Below are 27114 nucleotides of genomic sequence, written 5' to 3'. Positions count from 1 at the left end.
GGGTGGGTGGGCTTGCTTGCTCGCTTCTTCTTTCTGCCCAGAATCCATTCTCACGGAGTTCAACGGGACTTGCACCGTGCTGAGATTCCCGGCTTCATAAGCTGCTCCACGTGGGCCGCCCTTCCACTCACCAGGCTACAGCTCCCGCTAGAAGCCAATAGGCAGCGGCTCTCCGCGCTCTGCTTGCCTTTCTGCTCCGTTTTCTCGCGAGAACTGACTAGTAAACAGATAGATCCCTCCTGCTCCTGGCGCTGCTACCCACCGTCCCTCCCTCCATTAGAGGCACAGGAGGGGGAAGTGGTCAGACGCTCGGGCTGCGGGCAGTGCTGTGAGAGCGAAGGAAGCCGGCTTGGAGACGCACACAGAGGTGAGTGCGCACGCAAAGGGAAGCCGGTTTCTTCCTTCCCTGGAAAAAGCTTCCCCCCTTAGCCAAGTCAGTAAAGGCTCTTTCAAAGAAAGGTGGAAAGGTTGGGTAGGGGGGAGGAAGGAGACTTGCTCCACTTGGGTGCACTGTCACACCTACAGGGAGGTCATATGGGGAACCTCTTTTTCTACACACACACACACACTTCACCATCATGAGCCATCAGTAGAGGCCATAGTTGTGGAGAGAGAGAGAAATCTAGCTGCTTAGAGAGACGCAGAAATTGGGAAGCTGCCCAGGGAGAGCGAGAAGGAAAGTGGGAATGGAGGGACATGACAGATATTATCCTTGCTGTAAATCCGAAAGGGTGTTGGTTTCGATATCACCCCATTCCCCCCTTTCTTTCTCCCAGTGCTGCGCCTCATGGTGCACAATTGGAGTGTGGGGTGCCATGGGTGGGTGTGGGGGGAAATAGGGGTGTCTCGGTGTGTGAAGCCTGTGTATGGGGTATAGAAGTGGTTGTGAAAGGCCCCTGGGCAGCTAAAGGGCAAGCTGTGACTCATTTCTTAAGTCTCACGTATGTGTCCCGGGTATGAATGTGATGGTTTTAATTTGTTCATTAAATTGGTTGTTTCAAGGCCTTTCTAATCTGTTAAAAGGCTTGTTGGTGAATTCAAAGCAGATGGGTTGTTGTTTTTTAATGGGAGATTGGTACATGTGCTAAATCACCTTCACTTTCACCCCCAAAGCCTCATGGATATGCATAATCGGTTGGTTTGGCTTTCAAATGTATGTCGGTATTCACGTTGTAGTCTCAAAATACACAGGATTCCCAGTGACTCTTGAAATACATTCTCTCAGCATTAACTTCCTTCTAAGAAGTTGAGGCATAAGTATGTTTTATGCTGCAGTTTTATCTGCAGTTGGGAGTAAGCCCCCCATTAAGTTTCATTGGACTTTAAAGTAAACATACATATGATTCTGCTGTTAGGATTGCGCTGTTACACCTTCTTCATTGGTAATTCCCAAATGTTTTAGTAAGAGAACTTTCAGATTAAAATGTGTCTCTTTTCCCCCCATCCCTTCACTATAACCCACTTCAGAACCTTTGTGATGTGGTTGTGTTGACAGAGTGGTAGCAGACATGATATGGATCGAATAATCTGTTTTAGGCATGTGCATTCCTCTTTTGAAATTCCAAATTTGAAGTGGTAAAGTCAGCCTAAATTGAAATGATGGAATAGTTTGTTTTAAAACAAATTGAACCTCCTAGAATGCGATGGTCAAAGTCCATTGAACTTAAGAGAAAGGTCAACCTGAGTTCTTGATCCAGCACATAGTTTTTTTTAGCAGAGTGTCTGCTTGGTCTATATCATTTTCAACAGTATTAGGACAAGAGTTAAAAGTACGTAAAAAGTTGGAGTTTTGCATATGCTATTGCTCTGATGTTTTAAAGTAAAGCCATCTTTTTAAAAAAACTTCAAATACACACGTACTTCATAGTAGAACATCAAAATGAATAAGTCAGTGAGTGGGTTTGTTTAGGAGTTGATTTTTAAAATGCTTTTTACCCATAGAACGTTGCTACTTCATCGTTGTGAAGCATGTGTTGAACTCATGTTTTCTTTTGTGCTTCTTCCATAGAGAGGTGTAGTTTCTCCTGTTTGGTTAGTGTTCAGTGTATTTTTTTTTATCCCAAGTATCCTTCTGTAATGCAGACTGCAGTTCCACAAAGTCACTTGTTATAGATGGATCTCAGTGTAGATGATATATGAACTTATATATGGTTTGTACACAGGATATGGGATATATACCCTGAAATACACTTACTTCTCTTCAGGTATCAAGAAAGGACAGGTTTTTTTTTAGAAAATAACATTAAAAGCATTTGCAGGCTTTTGGACATCCACTGCCATTTTCATTAACTTCTTGATTTATTTTGGCCAAGATGTTTAAATATGAAAAAATGTTGTAAGGAGATTTATGCATTGTGTGTGTGCATGTGCAGTAGTTTATATTGTACATATAATAGCATAAAAGGATTGTTGAGGCAATCTGTTTATAGGCTGAATGTGTGGATTTGGCTCGTAACTCCATTACCATTGAAATGGGATGTGAATCTTGGAGGCACAGGTTCAAGCACCTAGAAGCAAGAATGAACACTTAAGGAAGACAGGCCTGCATTTAGAATTGGAGCTGGGTTGAAGCTAATAGTATCCCCTTGCATTAGGCAGCACATTCGCAAAGCATTGGCAACAGAAGTTTATCCACCCTTTTATTGCAGTGTTTTTAAAGTAAGAGATTCTTCCACTCCCATAGGCCCCTGGTTCTAGTACTAATCTATTCCTGCAATTTCTAATATGTATCTCTGCCATTTAAGGGCACTGTTTCTTGTCATTTAAGGCCAGTTTCTTGTTCTATTCTTGGTGGAGAGGATGAAAATGTGATACTCTTAAGAACATCAGAAGAGCCATGCTGGATTAAACCAAGGGTCCATATAGTTACAGAACCAACAAGCAGGACACGAGTGCAGGTGCATCCTCCCACCCATGTTCCCCAGTAACTGGTGTATGTAGGCTTACTGCCTCTGCTACAGGAGGTCCATATAGTCATCAGGAGGTAGTCTTTTCTACCTGGGGTGGGGGGCATGGGACACATATTATTATTATTATTATTATTATTTATTTATTTATTTATATAGCACCATCAATGTACATGGTGCTGTACAGATTACACATAAATATACCTTCCACCTAGCAATGGTTTATCCTCCTTCTTTTCTAGGTTAAGGATTGCCAGCTTCTGTGTTCTCTGTGGGTTTTCTATTCTCTAGACCAAGAGTGGACAACTTGTGCCCATCCAGATGTTAACAACTTCAACTCCCATGAACCTTCACCATTGTCTATGTGCTTAGGGTTTATAGGAGTTGTAGGCCAAAATATGTGGAGGACCACAAGTTGACCACCCCTGCTCTAGACAGCTGTTTGTGGGGGGAGCAGAAGTATGGGCAAGTCAGCACCAACTATCACTAGGGGACATGTGCTCGGCCATTTCATACAAAACCCAAAAGAGAACAGTTTTCTTTTCATAACTAATGAAACTGGAGGCGTTGTTGTTGTTGTTTTAAAAAAAACATTTTTTGAGATTTGGTGGGACCAAATAAAATTGCTTTTTGGCCAGATCTGGCATGCAGGCTGTCAGTTTGACAGCACCATGAATAAAAGATTACTGTGCATCTTGATCTGTAATACTGAGGCTTGCCATATTTTGCATGTGAAATGTTTCCAAATTTATTTTTGTTCTATAATTTTAATGAACCTGCCTTCATTTTCTCTCAGATGCAAGGAGATAGACTAAAAATGTGAAATAGCTTCGTCAGAAAGTATATCCTGAAAGATCTGTGGCAAGCTCATCTGTTAAGACAATAAGAGGAATTACTTTAAATGCAATATTCATCACTCTGATGTAAAGAGTAAACTGGTATTATGTAGTAAATTGTTTGGTTTTGTTGATCTAGTGGAGGCTTTACATATCTTTGATAATCATAGCTGGCATAAATCAAACATCCTATTGAAAACAAAATCACTTAATCTTCTCTCACTCCCCATTCATTTTGGTGTATAGTTACGTTTGAGACCTGCGATTTGTAGTAATTGCATTCTTCAAAGAAAGGAGTTCTGTAAACAAACAACACAACTACAATTTTAATTGTCTAAAGTGTTTGTCGCAAATGTTGCTGTAAAAAGCATGTTGAATGGAGCTGCATCAAGGAATCGGTTGGGTACACATGATAGCACTGAGAGGAAAGACAGTTTTAAAAATCATACAGTCTCTGGGAAATAGCTAACACCTGGTCATGATTGGTTGCCACTGCCATGTGCCATTCAGCTCTGTACGTTTTGGCCTAGTGCTTGAAATGCAAAGAGGGCTTTGGCCATTGCGGAGGGAGAGCACCAGTTCAGATGGTCTGATCCAACTGAGCAAATCTGAATGCCTTTTGGCAGTTACTCTGTCCTTCCATCTGCAGAAGGAAGAGAACAAAGGGCTACTTTTCTTTGAGAATAACTGAAAACAAAAGAGTAGATGTCCAAGCTGGAGCGTGTTCAGAGGAGGGCAACCAGGATGATCAGGGGTCTGGAAACAAAGCCCTATGAAGAGAGACTGAAAGAACTGGGCATGTTTATCCTGGAGAAGAGAAGATTGAGGGGTTAGCACTCTTCAAATACTTAAAAGGTTGTCACACAGAGGAGGGCCAGGATCTCTTCTCGATCCTCCCAGAGTGCAGGACACGGAATAACGGGCTCAAGATAAAGGAAACCAGATTCCAGCTGGACATGAGAAAAGCTTCCTGACTATTAGAGCAGTACGACAATGGAATCTGTTACGTAGGGAGTTTGTGGGCTCTCCCACACTAGAGGCCTTCAAGAGGCAGCTGGAGAACCATCTGTCAGGGATGCTTTAGGGTGGATTCCTGCATTGAGCAAGGGGTTGGACTCGATGGCCTTGTAGGCCCCTTCCAACTCTGCTATTCTATGATTCTATGAAGTCATGTACCTCAGAAGCTTTACTCCTCCTTGCATTTAAAATATAGTTGTCTACTGTTTTATATCATGTTTCTGCCCAAGATACTAAGGCTATTCTTGTAAATTTGGGGAATTATTTTATAAATAGTGACATTCCAGGCGAATATAACACTAAATAGATACCTACATATGGGGCAGTCTATTATGCTGGACTAAGGTTTTCAAACCTTGTATTGAGATTCTTTCTGGGTTGGTAAGAGAAATCAATTAAATGCTTATGAAACTTATCAACCGTTTTTCTGCAAAGGGTACTCAGAATGCTGCACAGTATTATTGAAATTATTAATATAACCTTAAAGAAAATGCTATAAAATTAGCAGGCACATCAGTGTGATAGCAAATCCTCTCAAATTATCCAACCACAGCCATCCAAAAAGACAAAGTTACAGAATTAAAACCTTTTTAAAAATTCAGAGAACTTGGGTTTTGTCCGTGTTGCTAAAACTGAACAAAAGTAGCACTGTCAATTCCAAGAAGGCCCTATCAAAGCCTTTTGTATTTCATAGAGAGAGCAGGACAATCCTGATCTTAAAATGTGGAGTGATTAACATGGGAGATGATTTGACCCTGAAAAATGGACTGTGTGGTCACATGGATCCAGGTGTTCTTAAGACCCTTAGTCTAGGAGGATCTTGGGGAGTAGAAGAACCTATAAAGGGCCCATGAGAAAGACTTTCATATGCTAGCACATCATAGATGGAACTCCTTGCACCAAGAACTTAGATTATCATTATTATTATTATTATTATTATTTATTTATATAGCACCATTAATGTACATTAATGTACAGTAATCATCATTACTGGTGTACTGCCAACACTTGAAGACCTTTTTTTTTTTTAGCAAGGTTTTAACTTCGTTGCTATTTAAGTTGTTTTGTTTATTGGTTTGCTTTCAATGTTTTTCTTTTCTTACACTGTTTGCAAGTTTCTTATGATTTTAATGGAAATTATTTCTGATTTGTTTGTTGGATTTTGTTAGTCACTCAGAGGGGGAAAATGAGATAATTTTTTTAATACAAATAAAAATAAATAGTGGTAAAAATTGCTGTTTATCCACAGCATCACCACTTGACAAAACAGTGCTAGAGATACACAATAAACAGTATTATGCAGCTTGGAGAGTTAGAATGAGCCAAGCACAACTGAAAGCTGGGCACCAGAGAGTGGCAAGTGTAGGATGTCTTCCTGTCAGTTAGTTATAACTTCGTAGGACCACTTTCCACTTTGAGAATCCTGCCAGCAGATTCTATACTAGAGTTTGGAGCTTCACAGAATCCGTGTCTGATGCAGTGCCTGACACTAAGACATGCTGTGCTCCAGCAAGAGAATTCCATATGCAGAAAATCTTCTGTATGCATAGCTGAATACACATAATGCAACATGTTCCGATCACGATCCTCCAGTTGCCGGCTGGATATGACTCTTGATGGGGATGTATTTATTTGGGGGCGCTAGTTCTTACACATACAAATAATTAGTGGCCTTCAACTAAAGCTGGATTCATGCCATAACTTTTTAATCCCATTGAAACAAAGTTTTCAGTGCTCAAACTCTGGCCTGAATTTTCTTTAGGTTTACTTGCAAGTAAATTCTATTGATTTTAGCGCAATTATTAACCAATGTGCTTAGGATTGCTCACAGCCCAAAATGCTGAGCAGTTTAGAAGAACAGAGGACCCTTTCCCAACCTAGTAACCTCCAGATGTAGTGGACTGCAGTACCCATCACACCCCATCACACCCCAGCCAGTATGATGTGGGGTTGTAGTACAGCCCATATGAAAGGTGCCATGTTGATGAAGGTTTCTAGGTGTGTGTGTCTCATTCTCAGTCTTGTTTTGGTGACCAGATTATTATTGTTGTTGTTATTATTTAGCACCATCAATGTACACGAATTATCCAATAAGAGACATTGTGGTCCATTGTATAAAGCCCTCCTCTGTAAGGGGGTTATTGGAAGATTGGATATCTCTAGGCCTTAGTCTCTTATCAGTAAAATAGAAGTGATTCTACTTAACAGCTGTTGGGAGGGAAAACATAGTACTGTGCATTGTACTTTGCAAATTAAAAGTGCCACTTGGGTGAGTAGAAGCAGCAATCCCAGCTTTAAATCTGTTTCTAAACTTATTTAATCCTGAACTGAGGTGAGCCTATGTGTATATGTCTGAACTTCTTTTTCCGCTGGTATTTCTCTGTAAATGTTATTCACAAATGGTTGGAACCTAAAGACTTCTCTGTGTACTTACAACATTTGCTGAAATTCACACCGTGTTCTTCATTTATTCATTAGATTTGTACCGTGCCGTTCTACCAAAAAAAAGGGCACTCAGTGTGATTTAAAATACAATGAAAACGTAACAATTAAAATACAATGAAAACATAACAATTACAACAACAACAACAACAACAGTACCACACCCAACAGATCCACTTACGGGCCAAAGGTCTCCTTGAATAAAATGGTCTTTCCCTGCCAGTAAAAGGACAACAAAGAGGGAGTGGAATTAGTCTCCCTTGGGAAAGGGGTTCACAGCCTGGATTCTGAAAAGGCCTCCTCATGGATCACTGCCACCACATACACTTCTGAAGGTGGCGTTCTTGAAAGAAAGGCCTCCAGAATCTGTGCACTAAGGCACACAGCCCCTTGTGTGAATTAGAACAGGTGGATGCAGCAAGCCAGGAAAATGGGTGGACACCCTTCCCCAGTATGTATGAAAGAGTGGTTTTAACCTGAGGCTCTTTGGCTTAAATTGTATGCAACAAAGATTAAGAAGCCTGCTGCTTGCCTCAGTGGACCAGATATCCAACCCTTCCTAGAAAGTAAACCCTGCATCCTATTTACTTGTATTGCTGTGTTTCCAAAACACACTGTTTGTGATCCAATCTTCCTCCTTTTATCAAGACAGAATTGCCTTAAGCCAGGAATGGCAGCTTGCTCTCTGATGTCCTAACTGCTTGAAACATATATCCCAGTGTTAGGTATAATATGGCTTATATGTTGTTGAATCATAAATCCCTCGAAATTGCATACAGCCTTTCTACCCGTAGACCCAGGTCCTACTTGTGCTACACACCCATATTATCTCTCTCCAATTGTTTAGCAGTGTGCATTGTTTAACTACAGGTGACTTTTTTGAATTTTCTGCAACTAGCAATGTGATTTTTTTCATCCTTGACCTGGAATTCAATGAAGGCTAAATCCAAATAGTGATGAATTGCTTGTGAAAGTTCAGAAAGAACTGAAACTTTTCTGTTCTTGTCTCAATGCCGCATGAGTATCATAAGGCTAAAAATAGCAAACGTTGTAACGAAGTCTTGCCAGATGCAGAGCACTAGTCTGAAAAGTTTGGCAGTTTATCTCTCTGAGATTAGTGGAACTAATTAATAAAGGCACTCTTCCATCTCAAGTGCACGTATGATTTTATATATGTTTATCAGTTAAGTAGCTAGAGCCTAGTTGCTAATAGAAGAGTAAATTTATTTCATGGAGTAGGAATTATGGGGCTTATATTTGACAGTCTTGGTTATAATTGCTCATGGTACGGCATGTAGAATGAGTGTGCTTAAATATTGGATGTTCTCTCTTACTACCTCTTTAAAAAAATTATTGCAGTTCGTGATTCCTTATGGAAATGCTTGAAAATATTGTAGTTAGGAAAACATGAGCAAATGTTTGAAAAACTGTCCTTTTTCAGTATCCAGGCTTCAAGCAAACAAACTAATACCTTCAAATGAATATCATTGAAGTTGGCACCCTGGGTGGCATTGTCCTAAAATAAACTAATGACTTTATTAGCCTGTCTTTAAATTGTGGGCTTGTAAACTCTAGTTGCAGGAATAAAAGTTCTGGTTAGTCAAACCATTGGGAATAGATGCCTGAAATTGTTGTAGGAGCTAGTTGACAAACATTGCAGTATAGGTGGGAATATTTATTATTTAATTTATCTTCTGTGTTAATGGCCCCAGCTCCACTACCACCTCGATCTTCTGAGTAGGTGGCTCACAAAATAAAACAGTATACAGATAGAAAATGATTGAAAACAATAAAATAAAATGGCTAAATTTGCAGCAGATGGACAGGACATAGCAGCATACAGCTGCTATCTTTAGATTGCAACTGCAAAAGGTCTTCACCAAAATAGCCAGGTCTTAGCTGATGGACTCAATGGCCTTACAGGCCACTTCCAAATCTACTTCTCTGATCTTCTGCAAGGTGAAAGGGAGCAGTTCTGACACACTTATCCAGAATGGGAATTCCACATAGGGTTAGACTCCCCCTTGCTCCTCTAAGCCATTGGGCAATCCAAATTTGGGGTGGGGGAGGCACACCTGCTTTTACAAAAGTAAATGTACATTGGGAGCTCCACAAACGGAATTCCAATTTAACATGTAGTTTGACCCTGAGTGTGAATTGTCACATTCAAAACGCAAATGTAACACAGCAAATGTTATAAAATTGGCAATGCAATCTTGAGGTTAAACGGGAAAAAAGTTGCTGGCTGGGGAACACTTGAGTTATAGAAGTTTTTTCTGTCTAAACATGCATAGTATTGTGTCCTGAATGATGTTGGTATTTGGTAACCAATAGAGAGCAAGTGGATGTTAGCATATCTAACTTCTACCAAGTTGTTCAAGAACACAGACAATTCCAGCCATTTCACACATGAGTGAAAATCACTGAAAACAATCATGTGTGAAGTTGCCGGAACTGTCTGTGATTCTTGAACATCTGGGTGGAAGTTAAGGTATTTTAATCTCCATACGTTCTTTGCTGGTTACAAAATATCAACATCTTACTATCAGCTTTGGCTGATACACCAGCTGCGCCCCTTCCTAGAGTTGGAAGACCTAAATATGGTAACGCATGCGCTGGTAACTCTGAGGCTTGACTTCAGCAATGTGCTCTACATAGGGCTACCTTTGTGCCTAGTCCGGAAACTTCAATTAGTTCAAAATATGGCAGCCAGGTTGGTCACCGGTTCACCTGGGGGGGGGGGGACCACGTTACACCAGTTTTAAAATCTCTTCACTGGCTGCCAATTAGTTTCCAGGCAAAGTATAAAGTGTTGGTCATTACCTTTAAAGCCCTACATGGTTTGGGTCCAGGCTACCTGCAGGATCGCCTTCTCCCGTACAATCCACCCCGCACACTCAGGTCCTCTTCAGCCTGCCAAAACTAGGCCGACAAGTATTTTTTAATGTTTACTATTTTTAACTGTTGTAAACCACCCAGAGAGCTTCGGCTATGGGGCGATATATAAATGTAATAATAAATAAATAAATAAATAAATTACTCAGAGAACCTTCTCTTCTGCTGCTCCCAGACTGTGGAATGGCCTGCCGGAGGAGACTCGTCAACTTAATAGTCTTTTAGCATTTAAGAAAGCTATAAAGACTGATCTATTCCGGCAGGCCTATCCAGTAAAATTTTAGGATGTATTAATAATATATACTATGTTTTTAATTCAGTTTTATGTATTTTATACTTGTTGTTCCCCGCCTCTATCTAAACAGAGAGGTGGGTAAGAAATATTATTATTTGTTTATTTATTTATTTAAATAAATAAATTATTTATTATATTATATTATATTATATTATATTATATTATTTATTGCATTTTTATGCCACTCAATAGCCAAAGCTCCCCGGATGGTTATTATTATCTTTTTACAGGTATCTGTCACCAAAAGTCTCTCTCTGTTTCTTTTGGAGGTCCATGTGTTGATGCAGGTTTTCTCTAAGAGCAATTACAAGGTCTTTCTCTAAAGGTGTGATGCTTCAAACAAATTACTTTCTGAATAAGGATTTTCTTATTTGGTTTTGACTGAGTGTCTAAAATAGCTGTTTCAAATGTGTTTAGGAGAAGAGAATAGTTTAAAGGCGGATGTTTGATGATTTCACTAGGGCATAACTTCCTAGGGAAGGATTCTCTGTGGTTTTGTTCTTGTACCTTGGCCAGGAATAATGACAAACTGTGTTTTGTCAAAGATTAAACAACGGTAGTTGTTGCTGGGACTAGCCAATATAGTGTATGTTTGTGTTCAAGAAGGGGTGGACCTATTCCTTGCTTAAAATTAAGTGTTGCTTCCTATTGTAATGGTTTGGTCTGCACTGACTTTCAAATTTAGTCTTTATTTCTGGGGTGGGGGAATTGGAAATGGATAACATCTTCCCTGGATCACCCCCCTCCTGGGCCATTCAGCATACCATATCCCACTTGATGGAACCCTAGCCAGGAGGCAGAAACCATCAGTGCTGGGCTCAAGTCTATCAGTTGAGGCAGGCCAGAAGGATCTGTACAAGTAACAATTGCAAAAGCAAGGCATATACTGTGTGCAAAGTGGACAGCAACCCTTTCTTGTCCATGAAAGCAGTCTGTAGTGTAGGACAGGAGAATAGGCAAAATAGTTGGAAGCTGATGATTCTAAACAACCAGGGGCTTGTCTTGATGGAGGGTTTGCCCCGGGGTGGATTCGGAGTGGCAGCAGGTCATCTACATGACGCAGCTGCCATTACGAAGCCATCCGGGGGCAAACCCCAGAAACTCTGCTTTAAAAATTTGGGCATTTATTTATTTATTAAATTTTTATACCGCCCAATAGCCGAAGCTCTCTGGGCGGTTTACAAAAATTAAAACCATGAAAAGCATAAAAACAACCAACAATTTAAAAACATGAATACAAAATACAATATAAAAAGGCACAACCAGGATTTAAAACCACACAGCAAAAATTGATATAGGTTAAAATACAGAATTAAAACAGCAAAGTTTAAATTTAAGTTAAATTAAGTGTTAAAATGCTGAGAAAATAAAAAGGTCTTCAGCTGGCGACGAAAGGAGTACACTGTAGGCGCAAAGCAAACCTCTCTGGGGAGCTCATTCCACAGCCAGGGTGCCCGACTTTTTTGGTTGTGGAGCTGATGGCACCCCCCCGATTGGTCGCCCTGGGCTGGACGGGGAAGGAGGCAACCAGGAGCTCCAACTTGGGCTCCACACTGTAAATAAATAAATACAAACTTTTTTAAAAAAAAACCGGGGGTGGGAGGAGAGGAACGGGACATCCGGGAGGCCGCCACCTCTGCCAGGCCAAGCACTGGGGAGGGGGGATGAATGGGGCAGCCAGCTCTCCTCCCGCTGACCTCGCTCTGATGCTTAACCATCACGGCTTAGCGTGTTCTCTGAACAGGGCCACTGACATCACTGCCAGAAAATGCATGACCCTTCTGTCTAGGAATTAGATCTAGAAAATGTTTCTGATGATTCAATTTATTATTTGTTAGTTTTTTTATCCTGCCTTTCCACCAAAATGTGCAGTTCATATAGTGATGGAGTGTATTTGTACTTTGTGCAAGTCATCTGTGGGGTATCTAGCAGTTTAGGATGCTAATGAACAACTTCTATGAGATACATTCCAGTTTTGTGAACTAATAGGTGAAGGTTGCTTTTCAAACTATGCAAAAGGTCTACATTTTTCCTTTTGTTCTCCTCTTCCCTGGGTGTATTCTCTTCCTTCTCCTCTCCACTGCCTCCTCCCCCCCATGATGAGTTAATTGACTTCAGTTTTACAGTGTGTTTCCCTTGATTACTTTTACACTTAACCGTCTTTCTGAAATTCTTTTGCCAGACAAGGCATGGCTGCATTTTTACTGGAAAGGTTATTTTAAGAGAGTTCTTTCCCGCCCTTTAGTCATAAAATAATCCTGCCAAAACATTGTACACTAGTACACTGTACCAAATAGATTCCATATTTGTCTTGGATAGATGACGAAGCTTTGGTCTGGAGCAACTATAGTTTGGGTGCAGTTTCCTTGTATTCAAGGGTGTTGATCATGTTGTCAGCAAAGCACCTGACTTTTGAGATGAAGTCATATAGAATCATACCACTCTTTTTATGATTCACTGCTATTGTACAGTTGCTGCACCTGCACGCATTTGGTTTTCATGTGTGGTTCCTGTTCTGCTTCTGATAATAGTATGATCTGGATTAAGGGGATGTGTACATTTTCTGATATTCCTTTTCATTTATTCAAATGGTGTCTGGCTCTGGCCAGTGGAATTTAAAGGGGGAAATGTAATCCTTAAAAGTTAATTCAGTGAGCTAAATAAATATATCTAGAAAGAACAAGAGTCTTTTGCAAATGTATGAAGAAAAAACAGGAAAAGTTCAACAACTTCAAGGACGTTTACATAATTGCATATTGCCAGATTTACAATCTCTTCAGCCATGTAATGTGGTTGTTCACACAATGAGGTGAAGCTACCATGAAGTAAAAGATAAAGAGCTGATTAATCAGCAAGGGTATTTTTTTACCTTTTTTAACCCCAATAAACTGACTGTATATGCATTATTAATTCGGCTAATAGTGTTTCCATTCATGACAATGGGCAGAAAGATGTGACTGAAAAAATGCCAGATTCTCGATCCACAAACATAGTCAAGCTCATGTTATTATTTTGGGATAATCCTCAATTAAAATTCTGTATCCCCATGGTGTAAACAAGACCAGATGCCAAGTTGTTCATTGAAAAACTGTTGCTTGAAAGAGAGCCCATGTAACACTCATTCTTGCTACCATTAAATTCTGAGATAAAAATACATTATATTCCAAGCAGCCTGCAAGCCAGTGTTCACTGGGCTGTAACAATGGCTCTGTATTGAGAAAGAATCTACTTTTTTGGTGGCTTTCTTTTGGATTATTGTGGCTGAGTTAATATTGGTTGTGTAATATCACACTTTTTTCTTGTCCTCAAGAGTGTATAACATTAAGAACACAGTCCTATGCAATAGTTACTTACACTTTTATTCCACCCTTTCCCAAGCAGCTTATAGTCAGGTACACATGGTTCCCACACTCCATTTCTATTCTCACAATGATCCTGTGGTGTAGTTTAGGTTGAGAATAACTTGCATAAAGTCATCCAGTGAGTTTCATCATGGCTGAGGGGGATTTGTATTTATTTATTGCATTTTTATCCCGCCCAATAGATGAAGCTCTCTGGGCGGTTCACAAAAATTAAAGCCATTCAAAGTATTATTTATTATTATTTATTAATTACATTTCTATACCACCCAATAGCCGGAGCTCTCTGGGCGGTTCACAAAAATTAAAAACATCAAAGTATAAAACAGTATAAAACCATACTATAAAATACAATATAAAAGCTCAACCAGATAAAAACAGCAGCAATGCAAAATTACAAATTTAAAACACCAAGTTAAAATTTATTTATAGACTGTTAAAATGCTGGGAGAATAAAAAGGTCTTCACCTGGCGTCTAAAAGCATATAATGTAGGTGCCAAGCGAACCTCCTTAGGGAGCTCATTCCACAGCCGGGGTGCCACAGCAGAGAAGGCCCTCCTCCTGGTAGCCACCTGCCTCACTTCCTTTGGTAGGGGCTCGTGGAGAAGGACCCCTGAGGATGACCTTAGGGTCCGGGCAGGTACATATGGGAGGAGGCGTTCCTTCAGATACCCTGGCCCCAAGCCGTTTAGGGCTTTAAATGTTAATACCAGCACTTTGAATCGGGCCCGGACCTGGACTGGCAGCCAATGAAGCTGGAAAAGGACTGGCGTGATGTGGTCTCGTCAGCCAGTCCCTGTTAGTAACCGTGCTGCCCTGTTTTGTACCAGTTGAAGTTTCCGGACTGTTTTCAAAGGCAGCCCCACGTATAATGCATTGCAGTAATCCAAACGAGAGGTTATCAGAGCATGGATAACTGTAGCTAGGCTATCTCTGTCCAGATAAGGGCGCAGTTGGTATATCAACCTAAGCTGATAAAAGGTGCTCTTTGCCACTGAGTTCACCTGTGCCTGAAGTGACAGTTCTGGATCCAAGAGCACCCCCAAACTATGGACCCGATCCTTTAGGGAGAGTGCAACCCCGTCCAGGACAGGGCAAACATCACCTTGCTGGACAGATGAACCACCCGCTAACAGTACCTCCGTCTTGTCTGGATTGAGTCTCAGTTTATTAGCCCTCATCCAGTCCATTATCGTGCCCAGGCACTGGTTCAGAACAGTCACTACCTCACCTGGGTTTGATGAAAAGGAAAGGTAGAGCTGGGTATCATCCGCATATTGATGACACCTCAGTCCACATCTCCAGATAACCTCCCCCTGCGGCTTCATGTATATGTTAAACAGCATAGGGGATAAGATAGAGCCCTGTGGAACCCCATGGCTTAGGAGCCATGACACAGAGCAATAATCCCCCAGCACCACTTTCTGGAATCGGCCATCCAAGTATGAGCGGAACCACTGCAACGCAGTACCTCCAACTCCCAGCTCAGACAACCTATCCAGAAGGATACCATGGTCGATGGTATCGAAGGCCGCTGAGAGGTCCAGGAGAACCAACAAGGTTGCACTCCCCCTGTCTCTCTCCCGACAGAGGTCATCCCACAGGGCGACCAAGGCAGTTTCCGTTCCAAAACCAGGCCTGAAACCCGATTGAAATGGATCTAGATAATCTGTTTCATTCACTCCTTTAGGGGGAGTGCAACCCCATCCAGAACAGGGTGAACATCACCTAGCTGGGCAGGCAAACCACCCGCTAACAGTACCTCCATCTTGTCTGGATTGAGTCTCAGTTTATTGGCCCTCATCCAGTCCATTACTGTGCTCAGGCACTGATTCAGAACAGCCACTGCCTCACCTTTGTATCCTAGGTCTTCCCCTTCCTAGCCTGATACTTTAACTTAGCCTACCCTAAACTGGAGTCCCCCAAATGTTTTGGACTACAATGCCCAGCATTCCTGACCATTGGACATCCTATCTGGTGCTTATAGGGGGTTGAAGTCCAAAACATTTGGGTAAGGCTACTTTAACCATTCTGGCTCTTATTCTGTTAGAGGTAGTGACTTGCCCAAGGCCTATATCACTTTAGTTTGAAGCCAGAAGAACATTTATTTGCGAAAGCTCTCCATGTACAGAATTCCATGCAAATAGGAAATTATGGGGAGATTTTTCTTGCCTTATCCTTTCCCTGCTATATTAGGTTTGGTTTGGTTTTTATTTAGGAGAGCATTTGAAGAATGTAATGTGTCCCCCTCTTCCCAGTAGTTTGGAGGGAACAATGGCAAGTCTTGATTTTATTCTCAACATAAAGGAGACTTCTTCAAACACTTTGGAAACTGTCCTTTAAAATACTGCTGAAACAAAATGTAATTTAGTGACCCTCTGTTTTGTAGTAATGTCTAGCTCCATGATTTTCAAGACTTTTCAAGCAGGAGCCATTTTAGCTCCAGGCACCACCACTTGGGGACCATTCCTGGGCCATGGGTGGCTCTCCTCATCAAGTCCACAATACCTTGCACACCACAGTATAGATAGGAATACTGTGGTGTGTGCACCAGAATAGAGAGGAACCAGTACCAAATCGCGTGAGGTACTGGTTCCTCTCTATTTGGCCCTGGTTAGGCCTCATCTAGAGTATTGCGTCCAGTTCTGGGCTCCACAATTCAAGAAGGATGCAGACAAGCTGAAGCGTGTTCAGAGGAGGGCAACCATGATGATCAGGGGTCTGGAAACAAAGCCCTATGAAGAGAGACCGAAAGAACTGGGCATGTTTAGCCTGGAGAAGGGAAGATTGAGGGGAGACATGATAGCACTCTTCAAATACTTAAAAGGTTGTCACACAGAGGAGGGCCAGGATCTCTTCTTGATCATCCCAGAGTGTGGGACACGGAACAACGGGCTCAAGTTAAAAGAAGCAAGATTCCAGCTGGACATCAGGAAAAACTTCCTGACTATTAGAGCAGTACGACAATGGAATCAGTTACCCAGGGAGGTTGTGGGCTCTCCCACACTAGAGGCCTTCAAGAGGCAGCTGGACAACCATCTGTCAGGGATGCTTTAGGGTAGATTCCTTCATTGAGCAGGGGTTGGACTCGATGGCCTTATAGGCCCCTTCTAACTCTACTATTCTATGATTCTATGACCATTGGAAGTCTTTTCAGGCCTCACCTCTCTGTCCGCATTGTCTAAGTAAAGCCTCATCAGACAATCAGGCAGGCACATTTTGATAGGCTCATTAGTCCTTGATTGGAATGAATCTTTTCCTCTGTCCGAGAGTGTGTCTTATAGTTAGCCAATGACATTGCTCTTTGCTTCTTAGGCTCCTTCAACACCACAGCTAATTGGTTTATTCCCCTTGCATTTTTCTCTTCCTGCCCCCAGCTACCTTACAGTTGATGAGTCACAAGTCTCCTAACTGCCCACCCCCAAAGCCTCCTCTGGTAGCCCAGATCCCTTGGAAGTATTCTCAGAATGCTTTGCCTCTTCTATTCCATCAAGTTTTCATTAACTGACAAGACAATCCAGTAGTTCGTTCCCATGCTGGGAATAGCTCTAGCATATTTTCTCATAATTTCAGAGTCTGTTCAAGTATTCAGTTAGTTGGGGGGGGCGGGCAGATGAGTGATGTGACTGTATCTGCTTTTAGTTATAGATCCGTCATTATAGGCATTCCACAGAGCAATCAGAATTACTTTAAATATCCAAAACATTTGTGTGCTTTTTTAAAAATAGGAAGGCTTGTGTGAAGGAGAGCTAATTTAGTTCTGTTGCACTTCTTGCATTCTTTTAATTTTAGGATTGTACCCAGTTGTACAGCTAACTACTGGTTTTCTAACTCAAGAGTTGTAAAAACACATTACAAATTCAATTTACCATTCAGTCCTACACATAACTACTCAGAAGTAAGAGTGAGTTCAGTGAAGCTTATTCCCAGATAAGCAAGTATAGGGCATTACTTTTTCTTTGGGTTATTGTGTTCCTGTTAAACACTTAGTTGATTTCATTGGAAAAGTTAAGACAAAGACCATATACCATTTTCATACCACTTTCAGATTGTTATATCCTTTTTGGTGTAGATGTGTCATGGGCCCAAACAGTTGTCAGTGCACTTCAGTACCACTATAAAGCAGTAGTGTGTCTCCTGCCTTTTATATACCGCTTTCATAGTGGAATATCCTGCTTGGTGTAGATGGGCCCTTTGTCCAAAGCTATACGCACAAAGTTAAAAAAGACTCATTCATAACCTAAGTCCTTTACACATGCCAGAGTACTTGAGGGAGGGGTCTTATGTTTTGCTTCTGGCACAGTAAAAATCAAAACAAAATCTCTTCTCCCCTCCAAGTTATCTGGAATGCATGGAAACCTTGGAGGATGGTAGGGGAACATGATGTCCATTGCACTGGGAAAGGATCAGCAAACTGGTGACATTTGTGAGCTCCTTCCTATTCATTAACAATAGCAAGTATTGGCTGGAAAACACGTAGGTCAGCCTTCCCCATCCTGATGCCTTCCAGATGTTTTGAATTTCAACTCCTATCAGCCCCAGCCAGCATGGTCAGTGGTCAGGAATTGTTGCTCAAAGCATCTGGGGAGCACCAGCTTGAGGAACGCTGATTGAGGCATTGAAAATTTGTTGCTGTTACTTGAACATCTTAACTATGTTTTCTATCCCTGCCAAGGGCAGACTATGCATTGATGTAAGCTCCTAATTTTGGTTTGGACACTTCACTTAGGAAATTCTGAATTTGTCCAGTGTTGCGTAGCTGGCTGCATAAGTATTATCAGTACCAATTGGGGTGAATTGGCTTTAATTTGGTTTTCCATTTGTACTTTAATTTTAGATCCTTCCTGAAGAAAAGTATGTGCTAATTTATTTACATAACCATTAAAATGTATTTATTACTAAATAAGGGTAATAGAAATGGGAGCTTACCCTTGGATGATGGGTGAGTTGTGTCAGGTGTGTGAGTGTGACTATTTGGCCTTGCTGCTGTAGAGAATGCCCTTCCCAACAACTATCCTGCCCTTAAAACCTTTTTCTACTATCCTTTGCAGTATCGTACAAAAGATATCTAGACCCTGAACTAATGAAGAGCAATTAATCCCTTTTAAGAGTGTACATTGTCTGTATTGCTAGCATGTAGATCAGTGATTCAAAGGAACATGGGTGAATAGAATGATCTCTTGCCTAGAATCAGGCAGACAAAATTCCTGGACTGATGACCAGAGCATTCTAGCACAATACTGAAGAGGAACATTTGGTTTATAAATATATATATTAACATTTCTGACTAGGACTACTTTTTTGTCTGCTGAATAGATTGTACCTCATGTAAGCTATTAAAGCTTGGTAATGATGACAAGATCTATTTGGGTACCATGTTAATTATCCCCCTTCCCTCCGTGGAGACTGCCTATCAAAGCTGTGTCTTTGAAATCACTTACTTGCTGAGGTAATGGAAAAGAAAGATGCAAAAAACAAGTCAACAGAAACAAAATGCTCCTTCCCTTTGATAAGGCTTGATAGAAATTTGATCTGGGAATTGTTTTTCCTACCTGGGGACAGAGGAAGATCTATCATTGAAAGCTATGAGCACTTTACACCAGAGCCAACAAGAAACAACCCCACCTTTTTATATCATATAATATGAGAGAATCAAAAATAATTATATGCAGTATAATATAAATAAATATGACTGTTTTATCAATTCCTGCGGTAGTTGTTGTTTTGTATTACATTGTATTTTATTCTTTTAAATATTTGTATTGCATTTTGTATTTTAGCTATTATATGGCATTTTAGTTTAACATTAATCTGTCCAGAGAATTGTCTCAGTGTTGACCCCTCTTTATAGGAAGCATGGAGTGTAACCTCCTCTTCAAGGATCTCCTCCTCATGTCAAGCAACTGAACCTGATGCTGCTACTTATCAGCCTGCTTTGTGTTTTGTTATTGTCTTCACCAGCATTGCCCAATCTGATGATGGGAACTGTAGTCCACACCTGAAGGACAGCAGTTTGGGGAAGGCAAGCCTATGGATGTCTCCACATTAAGGGAAAAAAATCAAAACCCTTACTAGTTTTTTTCCTCCTTGGGTCTTTCCACGTTTACTACGGGCTCATTTAGACAGCGACCATGTGATTTGTAATTGAAAACTTCCATTCTAAGTAATGCTCTATAAAGTTCAATCTAACAGCGCTATCTAGTGGTGGAATTAAACCTGCAATCATTTTAAGTACTGCATTATTGAAATGAGATAATTGGGGGAAAGTGCAAGAGTCATCCTGGAGGTTGACGGCATCATGTAAAGGATCCACAAACTTCCATGAGCATGCAATAAATCACTCATGTAGAAAAGGTCTATACCTTAACCACCTCTTCTTCCCAAACCACCCTGCTGATATGTTGCACCATTTGTCTTAAGAAAACTGCTGTTCCTTCAGCAGCCTGTTTCCCCCACCTCAATCTGCAATCTAGAGATAATATCAGTTTATTTTCAGAGCTATTATAAAGCATTACCGAATATGTAATGCTTTAAGCAGTAAAAATAAAAAGCTACATACGTGCTGATACTGTAATAAGAATGGCCACAAAGAATGTATCCTTTTATATACTTTTCCCAAGTTCTGTATTCATGTTCATGGTGGAAGAGTTTATGTGAGAATTGAGAGCTGGAATAAAAAAACATGTTTTCATTTTGGCATTGTTTCCAAAATACAGAATATTCTTAGTTAGGTTGCACAGATATATTTCACTTTTGCAATGGCAAAAATATCAAAAATCAATGTACAAAGAACTTGTGGATCATAGTTGAAGTTTTAGTTAATGGAAGGTTGTTGTTTTGAATGTACAGAGACGGCTGAAATAATCTGCCATTGATCTGACTTTCTCTGACTTCAGACATTGAAATTCTTCTAGATAATTTCAATTTTTAAAGGTGAATGGAGGTATGTGGTGGTATTCTTTCCTCTTGATATCAAATGTAGAGCAGATTTCTTTCAAGTAAAAATCTATGGTCATGTTAATTTTTCCATCAAACACATTTTGTCAGGGATTTCGGGGGCCCTTGACTCAGCTAGAAGGTCTGTAGCCAAATACTGTCTGGTTAAATGCCCTTTAAAAATGTTTAGCTGTCTTGTATACCTTGTGCCAGGAATAGAATGATTCCATTATATAAATAGCATGATCTTGAGATGGAATAATGGCTTCTTTATGGGAATTTCCAGGAAACAAGGGTGGTCCCTTCTCAAAACATCCAAGTCTAATAGGGTGGAATAAAGAAACAGAGCTCTTGACGACATTCTGAACAGGGATTCCACTGGCAATGTAGCCCAACAACAGTTGCTTATGGTGTGGTCCACCAAATCATGTAAAATTGCAGGAAGTAAAGAATGAAAGCCTTTTCCTACTTCTATTTTCATTTTCAACATGGCTGGCTGGGGCTTTCTGGGAATTTTGGGACTTTTTTCTGTCTAAACACGCACAGGAAGCAATTAGCATAATTTTCCTGGGTACAGAATTTCACATTTCTTTGGAATTCACATAGACTAGTTAATTGGCAGTGGTTCTCAAATGTTGTAAGATTCAGTTTTTGCTAGTATTGAGATGCCAGAAAGAGAAACTAGCCCTCTATTCTATGCAGTCAGTCATCATTCTATGGACTGAATTGGATCCTTGGCTGGTCTTTGCTATATTCTGGTCACAAGTCAAGAGTCTCGCAAGTATCTGCTGGCTATAGAAATGGTAGAGTGAATTCTTTATTCATTGCATGGATATCTCTGCATTTTCCCAAGGAGCATAAAATGTTATACATGTGCTTTTCTTATTCTCACTCACTACAGTCTTGTGAAGTAGGTTATGCCTGAGAAAGTGAGTTGCCTAAGGCCATCCGGAACAGAGATTTGAACCTGTATCTCTTATCGGAATCCAACAGTTTAGCTGCTATATTATCCTACCGTTGTGGCATCTGCCAGTCAGTCCAGGCGGGGGATAGATTCCCAGAATAACACTGAAGCAACAGGAAGGTGGGGGTGCTATCAGGAGAGACAGATAGGTAATGTGGGTCAGTTGCTGGTTAGGAAGAGGAGCTGTGTGAGTTGGTGGTGGGTGGTAGCCCTTTGTCTAATATGGAACGCCTTCAGATGAGAGCGCCTCTGTAATTTTCCTTCTTCAGAGTTAGAATCACCCATCCTATTTATAGCTTGGTGGTTTAGTGCCAGAATTGTTATCTGCTCTTTCCAGGCTTAATAAAAGACCAGCATCTTGGGTGTATTCTTTTCGGTACTGTCTGCATTAGTGACAGGGAAACAAATTATCTCTGTGTTTTACCCAAGCAAAATGCTAGACCGGGTAAGTTTTTTTTTTTAATTAAAAAAATCCTGTCTCTTAATATAACTGAGAAGTGTCTTTTCCCCATCATTTTACCCTGAAACAAACAAACACTGGATTTTTTAAAAAATAAATTTTATTTATTTTTGAATTGTAACCAAAATCAGTTCCCTAACAACTGATGTCTAAACAGCTGTTATATAAGAATAAGGTAAATTAATTGATACAATTTGTGTGTGGGGGGGGGAACCAATACAAAGAAGGAGAAAAAGAGGAGGCCAGAAGAAAAGAAGAGAAAGAAGAAAAATAGAAATAACTAAATAATCTAAATAACTAAAAAATAGAAATAACTAAATAAACAGATATACTAATGTCCAAATGCTCAAAACTGAAGTGGGCATATATTGTTGTGAGTCCGGTTCTGATGTATGTTGAATAAATCTCCATATAGCATAAAAAGATAGTGGTTCTTTTTTCCCTTGGATTAGAAGCAAATCATGAGTTATTTTTTCTGATATTGCCCCAGACCATATATTTTGGTACTATTCTGATAAGTTCAAATTGTCAAATTTTTTCCACTGCTGTGTAATTGGCGAGCGGCAGTTAGTAGTAATAATAATAAATCTTTACCTTTGTATATTGCTAATAAAAATGAATCTGGATCATATACAATCCTTTCTCTAGTAATAACCATGAATTCTCTATGTACTAAAATCAAGAATCCCTGGAAATGATCAAAATACCTTCTGTGGCTATTTCTAATGTCTCACAGAAATTATTTTATCAAGGCCCGTTTGTATTCAGTTCTATATTTGGTTGTGGGGATTCTTTACTTGAATTCTATTTTTATATTTATGTCTACATATTTAAAGTCATAGTTCCACAGTGTATATTGAAGGAGATAAAACATTTTTGTGGCACTTCCTGTGTTAAGTTACATACTCTTAAACTATATTAAAATTGATAAGACAGAAATATACATTGCAGCGTAAAAGATTGCAGCATTTGTGAATGTATATTTTGCTTTTCAAGACTTCATTACTGGAGTCATTGGCACATTTGAAAATATCAACTGTTTCAGTTTTTACATTTCTAGTCCTCTGACTGGTAGAGAAGAACACAAGACATGATTCAAATGCTATCTAAAAGCCTTCAAACTCTTGCACAACAGGCTCTCTTAAGTCAAAAGAGAGCTGTTTGCCAGAGGTGCTGACTGTTCCACATTTAGGGTCAGACTAAAACTTCTGCTGATCACAGAGAGGCCATATTCAGACGCCACTTTAAGCCATGATGGGTTAATAAGCTACTCTCAGTAACTAACTTCTGAAGACCTTTTTATTCTCTCAATTTTTTAACACTTAATTTTAACTTAAATTTAAATCTTACTGTTTTAACTCTGTATTTTAATCTTATATCAATTTTGCTGTGTGGTTTTATCCTGGTTGTGCTTTTTATACTGTATTTTGTAATTGTGCTTTTAACCTGTTGGTTGTTTTATGGTGGTTTTAATTTTTGTGAACCGCCCAGAGAGCTTTGGCTATTGGGCGGTATAAAAATGTAATAAATAAATAAATAAATAACTTGGAAAATCAGCTACTATCATCCCCCACACAAATAAGGTACTGTGCATATTAACACCACTGTGTAATCTGAGTCATTTCCCCCAGCAGTGGCACTGTTTCACCAACTGACAACCTTGCAGGAGCCTGTTTTAAACTTCTACAATATCCCAGTGAGAGGGGAGAAGGTGTAGGGTAAAGTACAGGGGCTTAATTCAGTGCTTCCGCCATCACCCCAACAAGGGGTGGTGGCTCTAAAGGGTTAGATCAGAACCAAATTCCATACACAGCCTCCCTTAGTCAGGAGGTACCTGATGCACCATCAAAACCATGTGTGATTGCACACAAAGGAGCTTATTTAACCCATCATGGGTTAACAAGATGTCCGAACCCAGTCATGGTGTCATTGTATGTGATCGTTTCCTTTTTTCGTGTGTAAGCATGCATGGCCCTGATTCGGATTGGGTTTAAACCACCATCCCCATTTTCACTGAAATGCCAAATCCCACATGATTTTCTTAAAGTCTCAATTGGAATACAGGAGGTTGGACTCGATAGCCTTATAGGCCCCTTCCAACTCTACTATTCTATGATTCTATGGGCCAGTTCCCACAACATGACAGCCCACAATGTTATTTAACCCACAGTGCTCCAGTGCATACAGGGCACATGGGAATACCAAAGTATAATTTTGACTAGAAATCACTGAGATCTCATTGTTTCTGAAAGCGCAACCTGAAAATTTTCATATTTGGTAATGGCTGTGTGAGAGGGTAACATCACAGCACTATGTAAATATTTCTATTAATAGTGAAATCGAAGAGAATTATAATGGATTCTGCTGTTCTTGTATAAGCACACAACGGTCCCACAGCTGCTTGGCTCATGAGTGACTTAGCACAACAGAATATATTGCACTGTTGTGTAATCTTGTTTGTCACCCCTGCATTTGGGAGTGAGTAAGTGCCTCCATTGTTATAGATATGTGTGTTGAAATGTTAGCAAGATCACATTCTATAGAATCTACACCTCCTTTAAATGTATAGATCCTATAGAAACTGGAAATTTCTATAGCTTAAATATTTTAGTCTTGTAAAGTTGTACCCGATTTCTGCTTAGGCTTTATCTTAGTTTACTGAGAATCTCATTATCTTGCTGTCTCCTAGTAAAATTGGTTCAGGCACCAGATTGCAATGTTTGCCACAATTGCACATGGTAAAGTAAAAAAAAAAAAAAAAAGGATTATGCACATATACAAGGAATAGTGACTTAATTGCAGCTGCTAGGAGAGTCTTCTCCTCTCATTGCTTTCTGTCTAGTAAAAATATTATTTTAAGTGCTCTTGTCTTGTAATATAGGGGTTGTTCCTCCATCTGGCTCACATCCTGTCCAGTTTGGTGACCCTCTGCGTATTGTGTGGCATGGGCACGTGCCCCTAACCATATATATTCTCAGATAATATGCTGATTCTTAACTCCTAACTATCCCCCCCTTTTTTTTAGGAAGAGAGATCACTCATATTTCTAATTTTTCTCAAAAAGGATTGAGATCCCAGGGAATTTTGCCTTCAACCAAAAGTGAACTCTTTTCTTTGACTTTTAAAGCCTTAAACTCTTTTCTTTGACTTTTAAAGCCTTAAAGCCTTGCTCCCGGATGCCATATCTCTCATATATATTTCTCCCCTGGGAATTAAGATGACGGTGAGACATGTTTTTGCAGATGCTGCCACTATTTGAAAAATAATCTTCCATGAGACGTAACCTTCCCCTAGAAATAAGGCATTTTCAATGGTGGCGCCTATCACACGGTTGTCTTCAGAGAGGTGTTAACAACTTGCTTGATTCCTCAAACAGACCTCTTTGAGCATTTTGATTATGTTCGGATTAAAACATAAAACTTTATGTTTTAAACATAAAGTTTAAAACTTTAAAGGACAGTTGTTGTCTGCCTTGTAAAAATGCTGAAAAAGTTACTTGCCTGCAAAAACACACACCAGCCTGTTCGGGGGGGGGACGGGATGGGACTGGGAGAGGGGGGACGGAGAGGTCCATCCCTTCTACAGTAGCCTGTGGCTTTTCTATGCTGTATACGAAAGAGGGGGCTCCTGTGGCATTACCTCAGAATTGATTATATTGTATATGTGTGGATTGGTATGTCTGGTAAATAGGGAATGTTAGAACTGAGTGGGTGTGGTTTATGATGTAATAGGTAGGGAGAAGAGGAGTATAGAAAGAGTGTGTTTGTTTTTAGGTTGTGTGTTTTTTATTTGTGAAGTAAGAAGAGTTTAGATTCTAGGGACTGAGGATTGGTGTAAAGAGAGAGAGGTGGTTGGTGTGTAGAGAGTTTAGATTAGGCAGGATTGAAAGCATTATATTTTTATTTAAAGTCTTTAAATAACAATAAACTTATTACTATTTTGTTAGCTACCAAATACCATGTGTCGGCTTGGCATTATTTACCTGCCTTACAGTTATTAAACGCCCACACCAGATCATCCCCACAATATATTTAGAGCAGATCTTGTATTAAACCTGTTTCCCTCATAGCTATGGGAAAGGTTTTAATTAATCCTCCCTCAGGTTTTCAAGTGGTGGTGCTTGGCCTGAGAAGGGTTTATGCGGCGGGCCTAGTGTAAGGGTCTGTAACGTCACAGCTTATCACTTCTGTCACTCTGCATCTCGATGCCCAGCTGTCTTCTGTGCCCTCCCCTGCAAGCCTGTTCACTCGCTTGCATGCAGTCCTTTGTTACCACCTGTGGGTGCCAGGCTAGTGCTTAAATTCAAGGCTGTTAAGATATGATGATCTTATTTGTAAGCCTGATTGAGGGCCTGGTTTGGGAGATTAAAGTTTTTTCTTTTTTTTTTTTAAAGCAAAAAGCCAGACGATTGTGTTCATGGGATGCTGTGTATCAGCTAGCAACATGGAGAGATGGGGCAGCTAAGAAGGAAAAAGTGGGGGTTTTATGCCACACAACAGGATTTCAACCTTCACTTGTTTTCCCCACACATTGAGCCCAGCAACTATAAGGTTGCTAGGGTCTTTTCTGTCTGCCTAACATGAAGAAGATCAGGATTCTCCAGTGCCATCGTGTGCCTGGATTTTGGCTTTTCTTTTTTAACTCACAGATTCGTATGGCTTTGTTTTTTATATGCTTTTTAGAGGAATTCTCAACATTTTCCTGGTTTAGAACTATATAGTACTGAATAGGGTACTCTAGAAATTCCTTCATACACCCTCTGTCTCAGGCTGCCTAGATCTTCCTTTCGAGCTTCCAGAAACCTTAAACTTAGTAGTCTGCATATGTTTGAGAACTGGTGCAAAAGCTAGAGAAAGAAGCATCACCAAACAGAGAAAATTTATTTTATTTTCAAATAAAATAATTTTATTTTATTTCCTTCATCTGGAGCTACATATGAAATAAATAAAACTGCCAATTAGACAAACATTGACTTGAAAATGAAACATAAAACGGTTCAAAGT

The 27114-nt window shown here is 40.1% G+C and overlaps 1 protein-coding gene across 1 annotated transcript in view; it reads left to right on the top strand.

The window, feature by feature from the left end:
- The first annotated feature begins 296 nt into the window (after nucleotides 1-296).
- The window catches only part of STK38L (serine/threonine kinase 38 like), a 50414-nt gene continuing 23596 nt past the window's right edge, over nucleotides 297-27114 (top strand). The window contains exon 1 of the mRNA XM_063134229.1: nucleotides 297-367. The gene's annotated coding sequence lies outside the window, so the exon portion shown is untranslated. The remainder of the gene's footprint in view (nucleotides 368-27114) is intronic.

The sequence above is a fragment of the Elgaria multicarinata genome, chromosome 9 (genome assembly GCF_023053635.1).
Source record: "Elgaria multicarinata webbii isolate HBS135686 ecotype San Diego chromosome 9, rElgMul1.1.pri, whole genome shotgun sequence".
Taxonomy (NCBI): domain Eukaryota; kingdom Metazoa; phylum Chordata; class Lepidosauria; order Squamata; family Anguidae; genus Elgaria; species Elgaria multicarinata.
The sequence above is the reverse complement of the archived record's forward strand: the minus strand, read 5'-3'. Positions and strand labels throughout refer to the sequence as shown.